A 7,693-nucleotide genomic window follows, 5' to 3' on the forward strand; every position below is an offset into this window, starting at 1 on the left:
AATTAGTGAAATAAATCAACTTTTTGATGATATTCTAATTATATGACCAGCACCTGTATAAACTGAAATTATGAGAAGAAAGTCCGAATTTTGAGATAAGTCGTCACAATTATTTTTTTTTGTTTTTTATTCCACGTCGGAAACAAAAGTTTAGAATTGCGAGGCGTAAACTCAGAATAGCTTTCAAATTTTGTAAGTTTTAATACTAAATTCAAACGATAAATGCCGTTAAGCACTTAATTAGTTTATTAAATCGTCAAATGTGGCGCTACAGTTAAAACTGACCATTGAAAAACGAGTCTGACAAGCTTTGATCTTTTTGGAAGCTTTGATAGTCCGCGTGATGCTTGCCGAACAAACCAGAAGCGTTGACAGCCCTTGATAGGCGACAGCTTCATCATAAGTAGTTAAATAAATGTTCTACATTTCAATTCAATATTTATTTAATATTTCGAGGTAAACTTTTGGTAATGTAAACCATGTATTGCAATTAAATATAGTCCAGTAATGACCTTTTTTTTTTTAATCCTAATAATATTTCTATGCTTTATATATTACAATTAGTGTAATATTTGAGTTTCAAATAGAGAAATAAATTTAAATCCCAAAGAAGATGCAAATTAGAGTCATTTTCAACTATTCACCTGGGCTAAAGCTTAAAGAGCATTGCAAAAGATGTCCATTCATCTGTAATAGCAGTATAGAGCCAGATGTGTGATGAATGATTTTAACACGATGGAAGCCCAGAAGTTCGAGGCCGCATCTTCTGAGCGAACTTGGTCCAATCTACGCCTTTTTTCCACCACATATCAGATCAGAAAGGCATTTATTTTCCAATAACAAACCAAGGAAATATTAGAAAATTGGAAATAAAATGTCTCTCAATAATACAGTATGTATTGGGTGGTCAGCCGCGCATAGATGTAGGGAGGTATGACAGTTTAAACACGCTATGGCATTTAAGCTGCGGTTTTATAATGTACTTCAGTGCTGAAATATAACTATCTACCACCTAGCTTCTTCTTACACAATTATTATTACGTTCTGTTCGATTAATGCTTAAAGTCCATTAGTTATGAAATGAGTTCAATTAGGCAATATAGCATTGTTTACTGTATGAATCTTGAATTAACAAGCATTTGTAAAAAGAATGGTTAATTTATTTGTGAGGGTAACAAAACAGCAGCTGGGCTGAATTCATGTTTTCGTCATGTGACAACACTTTAGCATACTAATCTGAAACATATTGTTGCTTATTGTATACCGTTTCACTATCTTCTCTAAAACTAGTAAGGCTTGGCAGAGTATACATATGTACTGGTAATGAAGTATAATGCCATTTCGAACTACATACCTGATTCTGTTAAATATAGGAGCAGAAGAAATAATGTTGTTTAATTTTAACTTAAGCACCGATTAAAACACATTGCATTACACCAAATACACAAAATAATGTTCTTTCTAGCAACATCCTATGACAACTTTAAAATTATATATACTTCTAAGTACACACCAAGGGATACAAGCAAATTCTGAATTTAATCCACGCTTATAATGGGGCTCAACTGCATTCAATAAAAGATATTTACATTTGAATTGATATTGAAATCGAGATCAATTTCTAAAGCCACGCCCCATTCGTGTTTTACCTCCAGAGATACAAGACAGGTCGGCGAAACGACTCGTTCACGACGATGTCTCCGTGCTTGAAAGTTGGAAGCTACAAATAAAAAGAACAAAATGCAATATTAAAACAACAGTTTGGCAGCTGTGCTGTCGCTGCATATACACAGTAAACGCCTAAGTGCACTCTCATAAGAAAAGAAATCATAAACGGAACCATGTAATTGCACTGTGAACGCACACTGAGCTCTCTGGGATTGGAGAGCTTTCACTTCTTCACACTTGTGGTTCGTTCTTATCAAACGACAGAAATTTGTGTTTGTATGCCCTGCAGCATCTTCTCCTCCAGCGCGATCATGACTCGTCCCAGCACCGGAGGAGAACCGGGAGCCCCAGTACAAAACATCATATCGCGCGCCATGACCGCTAATATCGCGTTTAGTTAAGAAATAAGACTGTTAATTGCGCTGACTGTGCAGAAACAATAGACCAACAAGATTCTGCTGCGTCACGCGACTCTGACACACGTTCACTGAGGGGCGGGGACCTCGCCATCTGCGGCCGGGAAATGGTAAACTGCGGCTCGTGGTTTGATCGGGAACAATAAAAACATGGTGCTCTGCTCTTTGTGTTAGCGATCATCAATGAACAATATCCTTTACGAGGAAATAATAATCATAATAATAAGGTTTTCCACTATAGCACAAACAAATCGTCAGTAGCCTAACAAAAACGATATTACAGTCAGTAATATTACCCAGCTAACAGTTGTTTGGTTCCCAGAAGGTATGGGTTGTTTTGTGTTAGCCAGGGAAGTTTCTTAACGTTCCCAGTGGCCTAAACAGGATGTGGCTGACTGGGTTTTGTCAACTTAAAACTTACTCTGCAACTCTTGAGTTTGTTCATCTTGCTTCATGCTACAGGCCACTTTAGTTTTTGGTTTGGAGAACGTTCCCAGAACATTATTCTAATGTTTCCCCAACGTTCCTAGAACATTAGTTTTTGGTTCCCAGAACAGTTAGTTTTTTGGTTTTTAGAACATTATTCTAATGTTATTCTAACGTTCCTAGAACATCAGTTTTCGGTTCCCAGAACAGTTCGTTTTTGGTTTTTAGAACGTTATTCTAATGTTATCCCAATGTTCCTAGAACATTAGATTTGGTTCCCAGAACAGTTCGTTTTTTTGGTTTTCAGAACGTTATTCTAATGTTATCCCAATGTTCCTAGAACATTAGATTTGGTTCCCAGAACAGTTCGTTTTTTGGTTTTTAGAACGTTATTCTAATGTTATCCCAATGTTCCTAGAACATTAGATTTGGTTCCCAGAACAGTTCGTTTTTTGGTTTTTAGAATGTTAATCCCAATGTTCCTAGAACATGAGAGTTTGGTTCCCAGAACAGTTCGGTTTCGTTTTTGGTTTTTAGAACGTTATTCTATGTTATCCCAAATGTTCCTAGAACATTAGATTGGTTCCAGAACAGTTCTTCGTTTTTTTTGGTTTCAGAACGTTATTCTATGTATCCCACTGTTCCCTAGAAAACATTAGATTTGGTTCCCAGCTTTTTCCGTTCGTTTTTTGGTTTTTAGAATGTTATTCTAATGTTTCCCCAATGTTCCTAGAATGTTAGTTTTTGGTTCCACAGAACAGTTAGTTTTTTGTTGTCAGAACTTTATTCTAATGTACTACCCAACTGTTCCTAGAACATTAGATTTGGTTCCCAGAACAGTTCGTTTTTTGGTTTTCAGAACGTTATCCTAACTTTTTGGTTTTTAGAACGTTATTCTAATGTTTCCCCAACGTTCCTAGAACATTAGATTTGGTTCATGAACATTTCTTTTTTTTTTAGTTTTCAGGAAACGTTATTCTACCTGTTATTCTAACGTTGCCTAGAACACATCAGTTTTTGGTTCCCCAGAAAACAGTTAGGTTTTTGGTTTTTCAGAACGTTATTCTAACGATATTCTAACGTTCCTAGAACATTAGTTTTTGGTTCCCAGAACAGTTCGTTTTTTTTTTTTTAGAACATTATTCCAATGTTATCCCAACGTTCCTAGAACATTAGTTTTTGGTTCTTAGAACATTATTCTAATTTTATCCTAATGTTTCTGGACCATTAGTTTTAGGTTCCCAGAACAGTTAGCTTTTTTGTTTTCAGAACATATATTCTAATGTTTATTTAAACATTACTAGAAACAGTTAGTTTTTTTGTTTTATTAGAATGTATTATTCTAATGTTCCTAGAACATTAGTTTTTGGTTCCCAGAACAGTTCGTTTTTGGTTTTTAGAACGTGATGCTAATGTTATTCCAGCGTTCCTAGAACATTAGTTTTTGGTTCTTAGAACATTATTCTAATTTTAGCCTAATGTTTCCGGACCGTTAGTTTTAGGTTCCCAGAACAGTTAGCTTTTTTGTTTTCAGAACATTATTCTAATGTTATTCTAAGGTTCCCAGAACAGTTCTGTTTTTTTGGTTTTCAGAACGTTATTCTAATGTTATCCCAACGTTCCTAGAACATTAGATTTGGTTACCAGAACAGTTTGTTTTTTTGGTTTTCAGAACGTTATTCTAATGTTATCCCAACGTTCCTAGAACATTAGATTTTGGTTCCAGGAACAGTCGTGTTTTTTTTAGTTTCAGAACGTTACTCTATTGTTATTCTAACGTTCCTAGAACATTAGTCTTTGGTTCCCAGAACAGTTAGCTTTTTGGTTTTCAGAACGTTATTCTAATGTTATCCCAACGTTTCTAGAACATTAGTTTTTGGTTCCCAGAACGTTATTCTAATGTTATTCTAACGTTCCTAGAACATTAGTTTTTGGTTCCCAGAACAGTTAGTTTTTCTTGTTTTTAAGAATGTTATTCTAACGTTCCTAGAACATTAGTTTTTGGTTCCCAGAACAGTTAGTTTTTAGTTTTAAGAACATTATTCTAATTTGATCCAGATGTTTTCGGACCGTTAGTTTTAGGTTCACAGAAAAATAACCAAACGGGAACTAAAAACTAACAATTGGTTTACTATAATTTTGTCTCTGGTGGTTACCCTCTATTTAAGGCAGTATGGCATCCCCCAGCATGACCTTCCATTGAAAATGCTCATAAACACACCCCTGAACATACCTAAAGTAACTTAACCTAATTATATATTAGTGTAGATACATATTTGATTATAATAAAAAATACTTGTAAGCATTTTATAATGATTCTACAGACCCATGTAATTATGTCACATGTCAACTAGGGGTACGTGACGTCAACATGAAACGGCTTGGGATTCATTTAAAAAACAACTTTTTTTAAATGATTCAGTTTGACTTCTCTTTTTTAGAGACAATAACTTTATACATGATGCGCTTTCAGATGATGTGCACTTTGCCAGGCTGTTTCATTCATTCAGAGTAACAGCTGTGTTAAACCCTGCCTGAAAGATCCTATATTCAAAGATCCCTTGAACTTGTATAGTGCTAACAATTTACAAACTAAACCACCTTTCTTTCTTTTTTTGTTGTAATGATGGTAAATATGTTCGTTATTTTGCCATGAAGGAAACAGGCGATATAAAACTTAGTAGTCCCAAACAATAACAATAAAAGCTGACATTATGACATTAAATCGTACAGGCACTATTAGCAATGAGCTTTATCTTTACAAAATGAGTTCACAAATAAAGCGGCCCGCTGCGATTAAGAGTAAATGATTGAGGTTAATCATCATAATGTCAGATAAAACTAAAGCTGCTGCACTGTAAACAACACTGAACACAGTCAAGGGTTGTGATTTAATACAGTACATAAATCTGAATTAACTGATGGTTTTATGTTGCTGGTGTGTTCAGGATGTTCTTCACAGGTTCTTGAGCGTGTCGGGACCCTCAGGTTTCTCCAGCCACTCATAAGAGGCCATGCTGGCTTTTAATACTGGGAACGGTCGTCTCAGCATCTCGTAGTAGTACTCCATCAGTCGGGACAACTCTCTCGAGGACAGCTGGAACCAGATCAAACATTTTAAACCAGCCCCATCTGAACCATGTAACCTGACAGCATCAAACATTAACCACTCATAGTGCATTCAAAAAACCTGATTTCTGCTTTTCAACTTTTCATCAATGAGAAAATGTGAAAAACACTTTATATCCGAAGCGATTCCCACTCACCTGAAGTCGCGGGAAAATACGCGATGACGGGGGAGGAAACACACCACATCGGCCATAAGTGCAAGCTCCTTTCCTCAGGGGTACGAGCCTTTACCACCATCTGATTGACAAAATCACTATCGTTAGAGAAGCTCATTATTATGCCCTCAAATAACAGTAACAGCATTTCTTCTACTAATAAAGAAACTGCTGCAATCAACACATGCATTCATTATCCATTCTGCTGTTGTAATGTGATTCATTTCAGAATTTTTTTTAAAAAAAAATAAATAATTTTAAACAAAGTCATGGAGGCCAAAGGTCAAGATCACCCTTCCGTAACTCTAATCATTTTCTGATTAGACATTAGGTTGCAATTAATTGCAAGCTGTTGCCCTAAAACAATGCACTACATTTTAGAAGAAGAGAATAATGCTGAATCATTCACAGTGAGACCCAGCTATCTGACATCATAAATGCATGATTATATTATCATAAAAAATTCCGACTTCTCCAAAGTATACAATCCCACAGTTTGAGACTCGGCGACTTAAACTCTCTTTATTCCTCTTCAGAGCCGATTCAAGTCTTTCTCCTTCGGAAAATAATACTCATAGAAAGCCACGTCATCTGAACAAAAAACAGTGCATGTGTGTTTATACATATTTATCCATCAGGCTTTACACAACTCATATAGTCTGATACAGTGAGAATATGGGCAGAACAAAACAACAGCGCATTTTATTCAGAGACTCAAAGTTATTTGTTATATAGCTGCTAGTTCTATTATGAGATTCCTGCTGCTTGTGATTGCATTACAGTATAGCAGACTCCCTGACATAAAAATTATCTAACAAATTCATCTCGCTCCCTATAATCGCGCAATAAGGAGATGAGATGTAAAGGATCCAAACATATCATGCCGTGATTGAGAGATAAGAAATAAGGCCTCCTCAGAAGAGTGTGAGATGTTCTGGAGGCCTTGTGTGAAGATCATTCCATCCGCTGAGAGGAAACAGTGAAAAGTTAAAGCTTCTGGAAACAACAACCTCCTCAAAAGCTCCTGCATGATCAGATTTGAAGAACTCTAAAACTGCATTGATGGAGAATCAAGTAAAGCTCTGAGCTCGCTTCAGTCCAGTAGAGGTTATCTGGAGATATTACTGCAGTTATTCCTGACCTGTAACTTGACCACATCCTCAAGATTTGACACCAGAAGCTCGGAGTTGAAAGCTGGACGTTTGGCAGGTTTTTAGTAGTTGAAGTGGTTGTTGACTGGTTTAGGGCCCACACATTTTTCTGCTGCAGGTTGTTGGTTCTCCAACATTCGCTGGTTAGACGCGCGGTGTTCAGTCCGGGTTCATCTGGGATCCAGAACCTGGGTGCCTTGCGACTTTAAACGCACTCTAGAAACCAAAAAACACACTCGTTAGTCATCAGTCTGAGATCTGTATGGTCCCCTGGATTCCTATTACAAACAATATAATTATTGTTACCACGCTTCCGTGATAAACACTGTTTTCCGAGTCACTTTTGATAGTTTTCTTGGTGTTTAAGGGAAATAATGTCTAATGTAACCTGAAACTGGACTAAACTCTAAAGAAACATCAGAACGAGTCAGGACTCTCAAAATACAGTAAAAACTACTGGAAGATTAAAAATAGTATTCTAATCTGAAACTAGCAAAACAACCACAAAAAAAAAAATTGATGATGCAAAATATTGGAAAACGAGAAATAGCAAACCGTGATTATTTGTAACGCAATATACAAGTTTGCTAGACAATAGGTTGTTACTTATGAAACTGGTTTCTGACATAGATTAGCGATTTAGCGGTAATCAGGGAACCGGCTTTACTGACGAGGAAATGCGCAGTGACAATCGCATGCACGATATATAAAAAATTGTATTAAAAAATAAATACAGAAAATAAAAGAG

The 7,693-nt window shown here is 36.1% G+C and overlaps 1 pseudogene; it reads right to left on the reverse strand.

Moving 5' to 3' along the window:
• LOC109074222 overlaps window positions 1-2,044 on the reverse strand; it is a 6,106-nt pseudogene extending 4,062 nt beyond the window's left edge.
• Between the last annotated feature and the right edge of the window lie 5,649 nt (window positions 2,045-7,693).

Source organism: Cyprinus carpio, chromosome B19 (genome assembly GCF_018340385.1).
Source record: "Cyprinus carpio isolate SPL01 chromosome B19, ASM1834038v1, whole genome shotgun sequence".
Taxonomy (NCBI): Eukaryota; Metazoa; Chordata; class Actinopteri; order Cypriniformes; family Cyprinidae; genus Cyprinus; species Cyprinus carpio.